The following is a 17400-nucleotide window of genomic DNA, read 5'->3' as shown; positions in this document are numbered from 1 at the left end:
ATACAATTAAAATCAAAATTTAAAATAGAGCATATTACAAAAAGGCCGATAGTTAAAAATTTAAATTTCAAATTTCAAAAATTTAAAACCCCGAAACAATAAAAACCCCAGTTTAAAATATTAAAAAACTATTATTTTATTTATTTATTTATTTATTTTATTAGATTTATAAACCGCCCTTCTCCCGAAGGACTCAGGGCGGTGTACAGCCAAGATAAAAAGAGACAATATACAATTAAAAATGAATTAAAAAAAACTTATTACACAGTGTGGCCGAAATTAAAATAATTAACATCTAAAAGCCCCAGTTAAAACTAAAAATTTAAAATTATAAAACTAAACAATTAAGAAAGCCCCGCACGAACAAACAAATATGTTTTCAGTTCGTGGCGAAAAGTCCGAAGGTCAGGTATTTGTCGTAAACCAGGGGGAAGTTCGTTCCAAAGAGTAGGGGCCCCCACAGAGAAGGATCTTCCCCTGGGGGCCGCCAGCCGACATTGTCTGGCGGACGGCACCCTGAGAAGGCCCTCTCTATGGGAGCATACGGGTCGGTGGGAGGTATAGGGTAGCAGCAGGCGGTCTCGTAAGTACCCGGGTCCTAAGCCATGGAGCGCTTTAAAGGTGGTGACCAAAATCTTGAAGCGTACCCGAAAGACCACAGGAAGCCAGTGCAGACCACGCAGCAGTGATGTTACATGGGAGCCATGAGCGGCTCCCGTTACTACTCGCGCAGCCGCATTCTGGACTAACTGTAGCCTCCGGGTGCACCTCAAGGGCAGCCCCATGTAGAGAGATTGCAATAATCCAACCGAGACGTGACCAGAGTGTGAGTGACTGTGCATAAGGCATCCCGGTCAAGGAAGGGATGCAACTGGCGGACCAAGCGAACTTGGTAAAAGGCCCTCCTGGAGACGGCCGCCAGATGTTCATCAAAGGACAGCCAGGAGGACGCCCAAGTTGCGAACCACCTCCTTTGGGGCCACTAACTCGCCCCCAACAGTCAGCTGCGGGTGCAGCTGACTGTACCGGGGTGCCGGCATCCACAGCCACTCCGTCTTGGAGGGATTGAGCTTGAGTCTGTTTCTCCCCATCCAGACCCGTACGGCTTCAGGCACCGGGACAGAACTTCAATAGCTTCGTTGGGGTGGTCCGGGGTGGAAAAGTACAGCTGAGTGTCGTCAGCGTACAGATGATAACTCACCCCGAAACCACTGATGACCTCGCCCAGCGGCTTCATATAGATGTTGAACAGGGTAGGCGAGAGAATTGACCCCTGAGGCACCCAAGTGAGGCGCCTCGCGGACGACCTCTGCCCCCCTGTCAACACCGTCTGCGACTGGTCAGAGAGATAGGAGGAGAACCACCCATAAACGGTGCCTCCCACTCCCAATCCCTCCAACTGGCGCAGCAAGATACCATGGTCAATGGTATCAAAAGCCGCTGAGAGATCTAATAGGACCAAGGCAGAGGAACAACCTCTATCCCTGGCCCTCCAGAGGTCATCCACCAACGCGACCAAAGCCGTCTCCGTGCTATAACTGGGTCGGAAGCCGGACTGGAACGGGTCTAGATAGACAGCTTCATCCAGGTGCCGGGGAAGCTGCCATGCAACCACACTCTCTACAACCTTCACCACAAAGCGAAGGTTGGAGACTGGACGATAATTTCCCAAAACAGCTGGGTCCAGGGAAGGCTTCTTAAGAAGGGGTCTCACCACCACCTCTTTCAAGGCGGCGGGGAAAACCCCTTCCAACAAAGAAGCATTTATAATCCCCTGGAGCCAGCCTCGTGTCACTTCCTGGGCAGCCAGCACTAACCAGGAAGGACATGGGTCCAGTAAACATGTAGTTGCATGTAACCTCCCCAGCAACCTGTCCACGTCCTCGAGAGCCACAGAATCAAACTCATCCCAAATAACCTCAACAAGACGTGTCTCCGTCATCTCGGTTGGATCATTGCTATCTTGGTCCAAACTATCCCGAAGCTGAACGATTTTATCGTATAGATAACCGTTAAACTCCTCAGCTTGTCCCTGTAAAGGGTCATCCCGTCCCTCCTGATGAAGGAGGGAACAGGTCACCCGAAACAAGGCGGCCGGGCGGTTATCTGCCGATGCAATGAGGGTGGAAACGTTTCGCCTCCCTCATTGCCACTAGGTAGGTCTTAGTAAAAGACCTCACTAGTGTCCGATCAGCCTCGGAATGGCTAGACCTCCAGGTGCTCTCTAGGCGTCTTCTCCGGTGTTTCATCTCCCTCAGCTCCTCGGAGAACCAAGGAGCCAATTGAGATCTACACCGGGTCAGAGGCCGCAAAGGCACGACACGGTCCAAAGCCCCAGCCGCGGCCCGTTCCCAGGCCTCAACTAGTTCTTCAGTCGTGCCGTGGGCAAGATCCTCGGGAAGATTCTTCTTAGATGCAAATTCTATGCAAAAAAGTGGTACAATGGGTTCTGGGAGGGGAAGAGTGTTATGTATTTGGACTTTAGGAGGGAAGTTTGGGCAGGAACAAGCACGTTGCTGATTGGCTGATGCCTCAGCCAAAATAGTGTTTAAAGAGGAGTTTTGCCTGTTGGTCTTTTGCTGGGTCACAATAAACTAAAGAGCTGTTGTCACTTGTATCGTCTCCTGCCTCTTCATTGCCCAAACCTAACAATGAAAATGAATATGCTGCCAAAATTATTGTATTTATTCCAGACAATTCCAATAAAACTGGAAAAGAAATATTTTGAGGAACTTAATAAAATAATGCACAAGTATATTTGGCAAGGGAAAAAAGCAAAAATTGGTTTGAAAATGATGCAAGATATAAGAAGTAGGGAGGCTTTGGACTACCAAACTGGGAACTGTATTATCAGGCAGCTGTTTTAACATGGATGAAAAAGTGGATTGTATTGAGGAATACAAGATTATTGACTTTGGAAGGACATAATTTACAATTGGGGTGGCATGCTTTCCTGTGGTATGGGGGAAAATGATACATGGATATTTTCAGAGACATTATATAAGGAATGCGTTAATGTTGGTATGAGAGAAAATTAAAGAACAACATTATTTAAGAATACCAGTTTGGCTTTCAACAATGGAAGCATTGATTCACCCAAATATTATTAATATGGGAAACAGTGTCAGATATAAAGATATTTTGAATGAAGAAATGTCAGGAGGTGACACGAGGCTGGCTCCAGGCTATTACGAGCGCTTCCTTGGTGGAGGGAGTCTTTCCGACCGCCTTGAAAGAGGCGGTGGTGAGACCCCTCCTCAAGAAGCCTTCCCTGGACCCGGCTGTTTTAGGTAATTATCGTCCGGTCTCCAACCTTCCCTTCGTGGCGAAGGTTGTAGAGAGTGTGGTGGCATATCAGTTTCCCTTGCACCTGGATGAAACTGTCTATCTAGACCCGTTCCAGTCTGGCTTCCGGCCCGGTTACAGCACTGAGACGGCTTTGGTCGCGTTGGTGGATGATCTCTGGAGGGCCAGGGATAGAGGATGTTCCTCTGCCCTGGTCCTATTAGACCTCTCAGCGGCTTTTGATACCATCGACCATGGTATCCTGCTGCGCCGGTTGGAGGGATTGGGAGTGGGAGGCACCGTTTATCGGTGGTTCTCCTCCTATCTCTCCGATCGGTCGCAGACGGTGTTGACAGGGGGCAGAGGTCGGCTCGAGACACCTCACTTGTGGGGTGCCGCAGGGGTCGATCCTCTCGCCTTCTGTTCAACATCTATGAAACCGCTGGGTGAGATCATCAGTGGCTTCGTGTGAGGTACCAGCTGTACGCTGATGACACCCAGCTGTGCTTTTCACACCGGGCCACCCCAACGGCTATCAGTGTTGTCCCGGTGCTTGGAAGCCGTCTGGTCTGGATGGGGAGAAACAGGCTCAGGCTCAATCCTCCAAGACAGAGTGGCTGTGGATGCGGCATCTCGGTACAGTCAGCTGAGTCTTCGGCTGACTGTCGGGCGAGTCATTGGCCCCGATGGAGCAGGTGCGCAACCTGGGCGTCCTCCTGGATGAACGGCTGTCTTTTGAAGATCACTTGACGGCCGTCTCCAGGAGAGCTTTTTACCAGGTTCGCCTGGTGCGCCAGTTGCGCCCCTTTCTAGACCGGGATGCCCTGTGCACGGTCACTCACGCCTCGTGACGTCTCGCCTGGATTACTGCAATGCTCTCTACATGGGGCTCCCTTGAAGGGCATCCGGAGGCTTCAGTTAGTCAGAATGCAGCTGCGCGGGTGATAGAGGAGCCCTCGTGGCTCCCGTGTGACACCTATCCTCGCAGACTGCACTGGCTGCCTGTGGCCTTCGGGTGCGCTTCAAGGTTTTGTGAACATCTTCAAAGCGCTCCATGGCATAGGGCCGGGTTACTTACGGGACCGCCTACTGCTACCGGATACCTCTCACCGACCCGTGCGCTCTCACAGAGGGACTCCTCAGGGTGCCGTCCAGCGAGACAGTGTCGTCTGGCGACACCCAGGGAAGGGCCTTCTCTGTGGGGCTCCCACCTCTGGAACGAACTCCCCAGGACTTCGTCAACTTCCGGACCTCCGAACCTTCCGTCGCGAGCTTAAAACACATTTATTCATCTGCGCAGGACTGGATTAGTTTTTAAATTCGTGGGTTTTTAAGGGGTTTTAAATGGGTTTTTAATGGGTTTTTAATGGGTTTTATTATTTGCTAAATTTTAATTGCGGCCAAATTGAATAAGTTTTTTAGTGGTATTTTAATAGTATTTATTTTGTAATAGTACTGTTTATTTTATCTGCCTGAGTCCTTCGGGAGAAGGGCGGTATAAAAATTTAAATAATAAATAAATAAATAAATAAGAAGGGGAACTCAAACTGATAGAAGAAATGAGTGAGCAAGGGATCAATATAACGTGGTATTCCCAAGTGTAGATACAGTCTAGATATGAGAAAGATGCTAAATTACAGGGTTTTTACAAAGAATTAACAAAGTTAGATAAAATCTTAACAGGAACAGAAGAAATGTTAATAAAGAAACTGTATAGTTACTATAAAATTGGTATAAAATTGGAAGCGGAATAAGTAAAAGAGACGATAGCATGGGTGAAAAACTTTGATTATACGATGGGTAAAGGTAAAGGTTCTTCTTGCACATATGTGCTAGTCGTTCCCGACTCTAGGGGGTGGTGCTCATCTCCGTTTCAAAGCCGAAGAACCAGCGCTGTCGAAAGACATCTCCGTGGTCATGTGGCTGCCATGACTAAATGCCAAAGGCGCACAAAATGCTGTTAACTTCCCACCAAAGGTGGTTCCTATTTTTTTACTATCATTTTTTACGTGATTTCAAACTGCTAGGTTGGCAGAAGCTGGGACAAGTAAAGGGAGCTCACCCTGTTACCCAGCACCAGGGATTCGAACCGCTGAACTGCTGACCTTTCGATTGAAAAATTCAGTGTCTTAGCTACAGAGCCACTAACATCTCTTTTTAAATTATACAATAGAACTAGATAAATGGCAGAAATTGTGGGACAGGAAGTATAAATTAATGATGTCAACTGCATATAAAGACAATTTGCATAAGATGTTTTACATATGGCATCTTGCACTGGCAAGGTTGGCAAAGATGTTTAAAGATTAGATTAGATTAGATTAGATTAGATTAGATTAGATTAGATTAGATTAGATTTATTTGATTTCTATACCGCCCTTCTCCCGAAGGACTCAGGGCGGTTTACAGCCAACATAAAAACAATTTTATCAATATTATCAATAAAATTAAAAACAATTTTAAAAATCTGATTCAAATTTGGCTAACCCCCATTAAAATTAGTAATAAAACAATAATAAAACCCCAATTAAAAATCATATTACATTAGGCCAGACCTGCGCGGTGAAACAAAAAGGTCTTGAGCTTGCGTCGGAAGGTCCGGAGGTCGGGGAGTAAGTGTAACCTCAGAGGCAGCTCATTCCAGAGGGTAGGTGCCCCCACAGAGAAGGCTCTCCCCCTGGGGGGTTGCCAGCTGACATTGTTTGGCTGACGACACCCTGAGGAGACCCTCTCTGTGGGGGCGCACAGGTCGATGGGAGGCTATTGGTGGCAGCAGGCGGTCCCGTAAATAGCCCGGTCCTATGCCATGGAGCGCTTTAAAGGTGGTAACCAACACCTTGAATTGCACCCGGAAAACCACTGGCAACCAGTGCAGCTTGCGCAGGAGAGGTGTTATATGGGAGCTTCGAGTAGCTCCCTCTATTACCCGCGCAGCCGCATTCTGGACCAGTTGGAGTCTCCGGGTGCCCTTCAAGGGGAGCCCCATGTAGAGAGCATTACAGTAGTCCAGGCGGGATGTAACAAGGGCATGAGTGACTGTGCAAAGGGAGACCCGGTCCAGAAAGGGCGTATCAGGCGAACCTGGTAAAAAACTCCCCTGGCGACGGCCATCATATGTTCTTCTAAAGACAGCCGTGCATCCAGGAGGACACCCAGATTGCGAGCCCTCTCTGTGGGGGCCAACGACTCACCTCCAACAGTCAGCGTTGGAATCAGCTGACTGTACCGGGCTGCCGGCATCCACAGCCACTCGGTCTTGGAGGGATTGAGCCTGAGCCTGTTTCTCCCCATTCAGACCCGTATGGCCTCCAGACACCGGGACATCACTTCAATGGCCTCATTGGGGTGGTCAGGGGTGGAAATGTACAGCTGCGTATCATCAGCGTACTGATGGTATTGCACCCCAAAACCACGGATGATCTCACCCAGCGGCTTCATATAGATGTTGAACAGGAGAGGCGGGAGAACCGACCCCTGTGGCACCCCACACGTGAGGCGCCTTGCGGCTGACCTCTGCCCCCCTGCCAACACCGTCTGCGACTGGTCAGAGAGATAGGAGGAGAACCACTGAAAAACAGTGCCCCCCCACTCCCAATCTCTCCAGCTGCCACAGTAGGATACCATGGTTGATGGTATCGAAAGCCGCTAACAAGTCTAATAGGACCAGGACAGAGGAGCAACCCCTATCTCGAGCCCTCCAGAGATATCCACCAACGCGACCAAAGCCGTCTCCGTGCTGTACCCAGGTCGGAAACCGGACTGGAACGGGTCTAGATAGACAGTTTCATCCAGATACCGGGGAAGCTGTCTCGCCACCACACTCTCGACAACCTTCGCCACAAAACGAAGGTTGGAGACAGGACGATAGTTCAATAAAATAGCTGGATCCAGGGCGGGCTTCTTGAGGAGGGGCCTCACCACCGCCGCTTTCAAGTGGACAGGAAGACACCCTGCATCAAAAAAGCATTAACAATTCCCTGTAGCCAGCCTCGTGTAACCTCCTGTGTGGCCAGTACCAGCCAGGAGGGACACTGGTCCAATAAACATGTGGTCGCATTCAGCCTCTCCAGTATCCTGTCCATGTCCTCGGGAGCCACAGAATCAAACTCATCCCAGATAACATCATCAAGACCAACCTCCGTCATCCCACCTGAATCTACCCAATCTGAGTCCAGCCCATCCCGAATCTGAGCGATTTTATCGTGCAGATATTGTCCAAAATCCTCAGCACACCCCTGCAAGGGGTCCTCCCGAGCTCCCTGATGAAGTAGGGAGCTGGTCACCCTAAACAGGGCGGCTGGGCGATTATCTGCCGATGCAATAAGAGCAGAAAAATACTCATGTTTTGCCACTCTTATCGCCACTAGATAGGTCTGAATGTGAGACCTAACTAGTGTTTGATCAGATTCAGAACGGCTGGCCCTCCAATCACTCCCTAGGCGTCTTTTCCGGCGCTTCATCTCTCTCAGCTCCTCAGAATACCAAGGAGCTGGGTCGACATCGGCGCCGGGTCAGAGGCCGCAACGGCATGACTCAGTCCAAAGCCCCCGTTGCCACCCTTTCCCAGGCGGCGACTAGGTCTTCCACCGAGCTGTGAGCTAGGTCCTCAGGAAGTGGCCCAAACTCCATCAGAAACCTCTCCGGGTCCATCAGGCACCTGGGATGGAACCAACAAATCGATTCCGTCTCCCTGCAGTGTGGGTTGGCGGTTGAAGTCGAGTCGAAGGAGCAAATCATCTGACCATGACAGGGGGTTAATGACTAAATCCACTAATTCTAGATCATTCAGCCACTGTCCGGAGACAAAAATCAGATCCAGAGTGTTTCCCCCATTGTGAGTGGGACCATTAACTAACTGGGTCAGGTCCAAGGCTGTCATGGAAGCCAAGAACTCCTGAGCCGCCGCCGATGCTTCACCAATCGATGGCAGGTTGAAATCCCCCATAACCATAAGTCTGGGTGTATCAACCGCCGTCCTGGCTATCACCTCCAGCAGCTCGGGCAGGGCTGCTGCCATGTAGCAAGGAGTCAGGTACGTAATCAGCAAGCCCACCTGCAACCCCTGGCCCCACTTCACAAAGAGAGACTCACATACGGCTATCTGCGGGACAGTGACCTCCCTCGGTTCCAAACCTTCATTAATAATAACTGCCACCCCCCCACCCCTATCTTGTACCCTCGGCTGATGAAATGCACGGAAGCCCGGTGAGCACATTTCAACAAGGGGGACCCCCCCTGTGCCCAAATAGGTCTCCTAAATGCCCATCAGGTCCGCACCCCCCTCCTGGATAAGATCACAAATAAGGGGGGCTTTATTCACAACGGACCTGGCATTACACAGCATCAGCCAAAGGTCCAGGCTCTGAGGATTCCGGCTACACGGGGTACGGAAAAAGTCCAAGGGACCGGAGTGCGCGACCGCTCGTAAGCAGCGAGCACGCACTCCCCGAACATGATGTGGGCCCCCACTTCCGCCATATCTGCCCCTCCCAGTTACTGTGCCAATGGAGTAACCCTCATAGGGTTGAGCCCCAGCCTCTTCCCCGACCTCGAATCTATAACCTCTATACCGCGAGCTCTCGCAGAGCCCAGCCGTACCCCTGATGGGTTTCCCCCACAACCCATCTTCACCCTCCCTCCCCTTAAAAACCCATTAAAAGAAGATATTAAAAAATTCCTAAGTCTCTTCTTTGCCGCATGCCACCTCTCCAAATTCCATCATTGAGGTAGGCCCTAGATAGAGTAGAGGGCCATTTCTGCGAGAGGGGGGAGTCTCGCAGACCAAGAAGAGTCGCTGGCGTGTACATATGTATTACGGAGAGATGGCAGGTGGTCCCCTCCCGACCAGTCCAGGTGATAAATCTCTGACTAGGAGCAGATGGCAAAAGTCAGTCCAAGGTGGAACATGATGGTAAAAGATCAGCAATCTCCAGCGGCATCGTAGCCATCCCTCTAGAGGGAAAAAAGCATCGCAGCCTATGCCACTGCCGCCACTGCTGCAGAATGCCGCCGTCATCAAAAAACGCCACCACCGCCATCGCAGCAGCCATATTTTCACCCAAACCAACCACTCATGGGGGGGCATGGGGGAGGGGGAACAAGGCTGCCATTCCGAAATCCCACCGACCACCACCATCGCCCAGATAGTAACAGCCTAGCTGGTAACAGATGGTAGGAGATGGTAACAGCCCAGCTGGTAGTAGATGATAGCAGATGGTAACAATACACAGCTAACAGGTTCTGTGGGGGAGTCCACGGGGGCCCATGGGGGCCCGTGGTGTCCCCAGGGCTCCATGGGACTCCGTGGGGCTTCCTGGGGCTTCATAGGGCTCCATGGGGCCTCGTGGGGCTCCGTGGGGAGGACATCTCTGCCACCACCGTTGCCGCCACCACCACTGCCGCTAAAAACCACCATCTGTAGGGCTCCATAGGGCTCCGTGGGGCTCCGTAGGGATCCCTGGGTTTCATGGGGCTCCACGGGGAAGACATTGCTGCCACCGCCGCCTCCACCGAACCCACAGCACAGCCGCAGCAACCGGTATCCGCGCCGTTGGAGACACCGCCCCATCAACGCCCCCGCCGCTCCCACCATTCACCCGACCAGGCCACTCCTACAAACGCTCACCGCCGGCCTCGTTCATCCTCGTCCACCTTGAACCACACTCCCCCAGGCTGAGGGAGTGCTCGACTAGCCGGGCTAGGGACTGAAAAGCTCAAAAAATCAGTTTCCCTGGCTAGGCCAGCCGGGAAGGCTGCCAACTGTCTCTCCACTCTCAGTACCGCAGTGCCAACTTGGGCATGCGCATTAGAAAAAAAAAGATAAATCAGCTAAATGTTGGAAGTGCCACCAAATACCTGGATCTGTCAGCTTCTGCTTCTTATTGATTGATTGCTTTGCTTGTTACAACTGCCATTGTAATGGCGGGAGGGGGGAGTTGCCTTGGTTATGGAGGAGGGGGGAAGCGAGCTGGTGGAGTATGTCTTAAAGTTGGAGGAACTTTCCTTTCTCTGCATCTGGGAGGCATGCTGATAAACAATCAAGGTCAACTGTCCGGGCATACCAGAAGGATGGGGCCATCTGAAGCTGCACCCACATGACCCCCTGGAGTAATGTGGATTGGATAATCCTAACTGAACCCTTGGGAGGGGAGGGCTTTGGGGACGTTTCCTATATGTGAGTTCGTGCCTATTGCCTCAGACCTTGCTTTTCTTTGATTGCATTCAGTTCATACTCAGTAAAAGTACCTTTCTCTATGAAAATGGAGTTGGGGGTTTTCTTTCTTGAGTATTGAAAGAAGGCATATCTGACATTAAGCAAGGTCTCTGCAAATAACAGCCATCCCAGAAAACTACCATGGGGGTTGAGCAAAGAATGTCTAACCAAGATAGCGACCAGGAAGACATGGGAGTTGCTGGTTCCACCATCCCCCAGTCACATCCCAGCTGGGAAGCTTCAGCGTGGATGGCTGATTTACAGCTTGAAGAAAAGCCGGAGAGAGCCAATGGTTGCTGGGCATGGGGAAGTTGCCAGAGCTGGAGAAGATCCCCCATGAAGTAACAACTTCCAGATGCTGAGGTGGAGAGGCTGCCTGGCAGGAAGAGCAGAAAGAAGACCTCCTGCTCACCCAGGTGTTACAACTACTGAGAGAGGCTTGTGTCTCTCAGTAGTCGAAGAGCCCGTGAATGGTATGGATTGCCTGTTCAAGGATTGCCTGCCGGGGGAGGAGCTGAACGCCCCCGGGGTGAAATTGAGGCTTCTGCTTACTTAGAAGAGAGAGCCAAAGCCCGGGAAGAGACAGCCCGGGCCTTTGGAACTCAAGCGGCTACTGCAATCCAGGGCCTCCCTACTGGGCAGGCATTGCCACAAAGGTGGAAAAAGCCCAAAATCCCCTTGCTGTCAGTAAAATACAGGGGAAATTCTTCTTAACCCAAGTATGGAACCACATGCAAGACTGGGGGGAGGATTTTTCCTCAGACCAGTTTATGGCAGCCCTCAGAACGCGCTTTGAGGACCCATTAGCTGAGCAAAGGGTGAGAATCAGAATGAAGTCCATTCATCAGGGGTGGAGATCGGTGGCAGAGTACACCTAGGAGTTCCGCGAGCTGGTGCACTACATGAGAGGGTGGTCAGAAGTAGCCCTGCTGGAAAGCTATAAGGATGGCCTCAATGAGGATGTCTACAAGGATTGCTGCTCCCGTGGGGCACCTCGGGATCTGCAAAGTTGGTATGTGCTGGCTGCTGATGTGAAGATAGATTTGGCCAGAGATTGCTACCGCGGTGGTCGCACCTGGAGCAAACCTCCCTCCTCACCTCAAAAGGGAGCTCTGAAGGCCACTGGGAGATCTGCAGGCTCAAAGCCAAAGTCCACCAGGTGCTTCAGATGTGGAAAGGAGGGGCACCGAGTGGCTGAATGTTTCGCTAAGCCTGAAACCAAGGTGACCTCTGGTGGAGGGAAGAGAGCCATCAAACTGCCCACTAAACCCCACGAGACTGCCCTAAAAGGGGTAGAAGTTGTTGAGTTCACTCCCTTGAAACAGGGCCAATTGGGAACTCCAACCCCCGCCAATGACAGCGAAACTGAAACTGATTCCGACGAGGACCTCCTAGTAAGTCAGAGTGGGGGACCCATGACCATTCCAGTGGAATTAAAGGTCCCATCTACCAGGGCCCATGGGAAGATGCTAGCCCTTCTGGATTTGGGGTGTGCAAGGTGTGTCATCAGCCCTGAGATCATGGAAAAGATGGGTCTATGACTAAGATTAATGAACAGACCCATCGTTTTTTGTCAGTTAGACGGGTCGGTAGTGGGCGGGCAGCCCATTTTGTAATCAAACCAGTTGAAATGAGCATGGATGATCACCAAGAAACTCTAAGCTTTATTGTGGCCCCTGGCATGGAATGACCCCTCCTGCTTGGACTGCCCTGGCTCCGAAAATGGAACCCGCGCATAAATTGGAGGACGGGAGTGTTATGCATCCACTCTAACCAGCAAAGGAAGAGGGGGGGAGCCCCTATTTCATGGCCAAATTGGCGAGTGAGTTGGCGGCGGCCACAACAGAACACCTGGTGGGGAGGAAAAGATCCCAAAAGAGTATCGGCACCTCCAGGAGATGTTTAGTGAGAAGGCATTGGATGTGCTGCCCTCCATCGACCTACAGACTGTAGCATAGAAATCCTTCCGGGGGTAAAGCTCCCTAAACCAGCCGTCACCAACCGGTGGTCTGCGAGAATATTTTGGTGGTCCGTGGAGAAATCTTCGTATTTTTGCCAGCCCACCCTGGTGGAGGAGCTGTGGCACAAGCGGACCGAAGCAGCCATTGAGATGGCTGGAAGCTGTGATAGGGAAGCACTACTTGCACTTGTGCAGTATCAGCATCCCGCCTCGGTATATTTGCCCAACCGGTGGCGCAAAGCAGCCCTTGTCTCCTGCTGCTTGGGACTCAGAGTGGTAAACAAGAGCAGCAAAGAGAGTGCCCCCCAGGCAACATCAAGCTGGGCGGCAGAGTTTTCCCTCCAGCTGAGTAAGCAGCCCAGAGACTCCGAGAGGAAGAGGAGGAGGCAGGCAGAAGCGGGGGTGGGGGGCGAAGTGCTCTGGAGAAACAAGGCGCGTCAGGAAGGAACGCTGCCTGCTGCGCCAACATTGCAAAATTCAGGTGGTGGGGGATCAATACTTAATGCAAGACATCCCCCTTCGGCCCCACCCCTGCACTTCTTCCAAGAAGCGATGTTCTCTCTCTCATTCTCTCTCATTCTCTTTCTCTGTCTCTCATTCTCTCATTCTGATTCTCTCTCTTCTCTCTCTCTCTCACTCTCATTATTTTTCTCATTCTCTCTCTTTCATTCTGTCTCTTTTTCTCTATTTCATTTTGCGCAGTATCAGTATTCTGCCTCGGTATATTTGCCCAGCCGGTAGAGCAAAGCAACCGTTGTCTCCTGCCGCTTGAAACTCGGAGCTATAAATAGTGTCTGATCAGGGGAGCAGTTGGATTTTATTCTCCATTGCAGATGCCAAATCAGCCTCATGCAAGCTCTCGTCTCTTGAAGAGCCTGGCTAAAGTTTCCCATGCCATTTCAGCGAGTGCTCCTCATGAGACGAGAGCTTGCTGGGAACCAATTTGGCATCCGCATTAGAGAGCAAAATCTGGCTCTTCCCTGGACCAGTCACCATTTACCACTCTGAGTTCCAAGCGGCAGGAGACGAGGGCTGCTTTGCACCACCGGCTGGGCAAATATACCGAGGCGGAATGCTGATACTGCGCAAAATGAAATAGAGAAAAAGAGACAGAATGAAAGAGAGAGAATGAGAAAAAGAATGAGTGAGTGAGAGAGAGAGAGAAGAGAGAGAATCGGAATGAGAGACAGAGAAAGAGAATGAGAGAGAATGAGAGAGAGAGAGAAACACCGCTTCTTGGAAGAAGTGCGGGGGTGGGACTGAAGGGGGATGTCTTGCATTAAGTATTGACCCCCCCACCTGAATTTTGCAATGTTGGTGCAACACGCAGCGTTCCTTCCTGACGTGCCTTGTTTCTCCTAAGCACTCCCCACCCCGCTTCTGCCCACCTCCGCCTCCTCCTCCCGGAGTCTCTGGGCTGCTTACTCAGCCACAGGGAAAACTCTGCCGCCCGGCTTGCCCACCTCCCCGGGGATGTTGCCTGGGGGGGCATTCTCTTTGCAGCTCTTGCTCGAAGCCGCCTGGCTCTGAAAGGGACACGCAGAGAATCGAAATGAGAGAGAGAGAGAGAATGAGAGAGAGACAGAATGAAATCGAATCAGTGAGAGAGAGAATCAGAATGAAAGAGAGAGAGTGGGGGGAGAGAAAGAGAGAATGAGAGGGGGGAGAGAAAGAGAGATGACAGAATAAGTGGGAGAGAGAGAAAGAGGGGAGAGGGGAGAAAGAGAGGAGAGAGAGAAAATGAAAGTGGAGAGAGAGAAAAGGGGAAGAGGAAGAGAAAGAGTGGGGAGAGAGAGAAAGGGGAGAGGGGAGAAAGAGAGGAGAGAGAGAAAATGAAAGTGGAGGAGAGAGAAAAAGGGGAAGAGGAAGAGAAAGAGTGAGAGAGAGAGAAAAGGGAGAGGAGAGAAGAGAGAGAAAAGAAAGGAGGAGAGAGAGGTGACAGAATGACTGGGAGAGAGAAAGAGGAGGGAGAGAGGGAGAGAAAGAGAGAGGGAGAGAGAGAGAGCGAAAGAGAAGGAGTGGGGGAGAGAGAGAAAGGGGGGAGGGAAAGAGAGATGACAGAATGAGTGGGAGAGAGAGAAAGAGAGGGGGGAGAGTGGGAGAGAGAGGGGGGGGAAAAGAGGGAAAGAGAGAGGAGGGATAGTGCCTGAAGGACCCCATTTTGTCACTGGGAGTCCAGGCGCTTCAGCAAGTGACACGCTGGATTCATATTAGTGGTCCCCTGGATTTAAAATTATGGACTTGGTGGTCCCTGAGGTCCAAAAGGTTGGGGACCCCTGCCCTAAACCAAAGATCTACCCCATGACCCTCCCCTGGGAGCTGGGGGAGCTATGAGACTTTATTGATAAAAACCTAAAACTTCATCCAACCGGCTAAGCCGTGAGTAGCCGCCCCGGTGTTATTCTGGGAAAAGAAGGATGGGTCTTTTCGTCTAGTGGTGGACTATAAGAATCTAAACGCCATATGCTGTGGAAAATGTCTACCCACTGCCCCTCATGAAAGACATACTAGCCCACCTGGCCAAAGGGAAGATTTTTACTATGCTGGACTAGCGGGAGGCTTATTATAGAGTTCGGATTAAGGAAGGTGATGAATGGAAAACTGCTTTCAACTGCCCGCTGGAATGTTTTCAGTTTAGGGTGCTCCCTTTCGGATTACAAGGGGTCCCCACAGTGTTCATGCAGCTGATCAACGGAGTACTGCATGAGCACCTTTACAAGGGGGTCCTGGTCTACCTGTGACATCCTTATTTACGCCAAGACCATGGACAACCACGTAAAACTGGTGAGAGCTGTCCTGAAAAAACTTAGATCTGCTGAGCTGTATGCTAAGTTGTCAAAATATGAATTCCACCAGACTAAAATTGACTATCTGGGGTACCGCATATCACATGAGGAGATAGAAATGGGCCCAGAGAAAGTTTGGGCAGTATTGGAATGGGCACCTCCACATACCTGCGTGGGTACAAAGCTTCCTGGGTTTTGCTAACTTCTATCGACAGTTCATCCCCTCATTTGCAAAGATTGCTTTAACGATTACTAACCTCCTGAAAGCAAAAGGAGAGGTGAAGCCAAAACCATCCCAGCCTCTCGAGTTGACTATGGAATGTCAGGTGGCTTTTGAAAAACTGAAACATCTGTTTGCTGCTGAGCCAGTCCTTAAACACCATGACATGGAGGCCCCGTTTGTTGTTCAGGCTGATGCCAGCGATGTGGCTGTTGGGGCAGTGTTACTTCAAGCCAATGCCAACGGAAAGTTGCAACCCTGTGCTTATACCTCCCAGAAATTGTCTGAAACCAAGAAAAAATGGGCCATCTGGGAGAAGGAGGCTTTTGCAATTCGTTGGGCGCTGTTAACGTGGAGGCATCTCCTGGAAGGGGCAAAGCACCCTTTTGAAGTGTGGACTGATCATAAAAGAGGCCTTAAAAATGCCCCGAAAATTGGAGACGACTTCCGGTATCCAGCGGCAACGGACGTCTGGAAGGCTTCTCCTGCCTCCAGCGCCCGAATCCGGCCGCCGCCGAGGCCCTCAGGGGCCAGGTGTTCCGAAAAGGACACCTGCCGCACGGACGGCTCGCCAGGGGTCTCCCAGCCGACATACAGGACTGTGGGGACCGATGCTGGCGCGTCCTAGGCTCGGCGGGGTTCGGAGGCCACAGGCCGCGGCCATTATTTTGGTCGTCGCCTGGGCCGCTGTGCCCGGTGACACCGGGGCATTGGATTTATAACTGCAGCAGCCTGGTGGTGAACAGGGCACGGAGAAGAATTGAGGAGGAGAAGGAAGGAATATCGGTGGCGTGGTGGACTGCTCCGGAGTGCGGGGGTTTTCTCCCCTGCGGTTGGAAGGAGCACGAGTTATTCTGGAGAGGAGAACTTAAAATAAGAAGATTACGGTTTTGTGGAGCTCTGGAGAGAAGAGGTGATGGAGAAATTTAGGAGGGAAGGTTTGAGGCCCCCCCTCCTTCTGGGGAACAGTGGTGGCGTCCAGCTTCCGCCTTCACTATGAGAATTTTGATGACATCACTTCCCTTCGGCTTCCTGGTTGACTAACTGTACTCTGGACTCGTTGCTCCTGTGAGTGCCCCTGGTGGATCCGGAGGAAATTACAAGGATACCGTGCCTGCCTGAGGATTTTGTATTTTTTTCCTTAATGGCAAAGGTCAGAGACCAACTGCTGGAGAGATGGAAGAATTTTGGAAAAGTTATCTAATATGGACAAGAAATTGGATGAAATAAGAGCAGAAATTGTGACTATCCAAAAGGATTTAAAGGATACTCAACAAGTTTCAGCAGAAAACAAGCAGAAAGTGGAAGGTTTGGAGGGTGAGATGCGGGCAGTGCAGAAAAGAGAGGAGACGACAGGCAATGCTGTGCTTGGACTACAGATGGATAAAATGTCTTATTTCCTTAGGTTTCAAAATTTGGAAGAAGTGGACCAAGAAGACTTGAGAGATGTTGTGACTAAATTGTTGGGAGAATTTCTTGGGAGAGGTGTTGATTTCATGAATTGGGATGTGGATCGAGTTTATAGAGTTAATAAGCAATATGCACGCACGCATGCAGTTCCCAGAGAGGTTCATGTCAAATTTGTGAGAAGAGAGACGAGAGATGAAATTCTTAGAAAACATAGGAGTGGGGCACTGATTTACAGGGGCAGGAGATAGCCATTCTGAGGCAGATTCCCAGACAGGTACGTGAAAAAGAAAGAAATATTATTTTTGTCAAGCAAATTGTACCAGAAGGAGTGGGCTTCAGATGGCTGATGCCAGAGGATTGATGATTTTCCGGGAGGGCATTACGAAAAAATCAGTACAATTGCGGAGGCTACGGCCTATGTGGAGGAACACAAAGCCTTCCTGGAATCAGATGACCCAGGAATTGAAGAAGGGGAGGTTATAGATCATGGGGCTGAGCGGCTGCCGCTGTTGCGGCCCTGGAGTTG

At 50.8% G+C, this 17400-nt stretch overlaps 1 protein-coding gene across 1 annotated transcript in view; it reads right to left on the bottom strand.

Moving 5' to 3' along the window:
* LOC131193242 (ultra-long-chain fatty acid omega-hydroxylase) overlaps nt 1-17400 on the bottom strand; it is a 78305-nt gene that overhangs the window by 34500 nt on the left and 26405 nt on the right. The gene's annotated exons all lie outside the window — the stretch shown is intronic.

Source organism: Ahaetulla prasina, chromosome 2 (assembly GCF_028640845.1).
Source record: "Ahaetulla prasina isolate Xishuangbanna chromosome 2, ASM2864084v1, whole genome shotgun sequence".
Classification (NCBI taxonomy): Eukaryota; Metazoa; Chordata; class Lepidosauria; order Squamata; family Colubridae; genus Ahaetulla; species Ahaetulla prasina.
The sequence above is the reverse complement of the archived record's forward strand: the minus strand, read 5'-3'. Positions and strand labels throughout refer to the sequence as shown.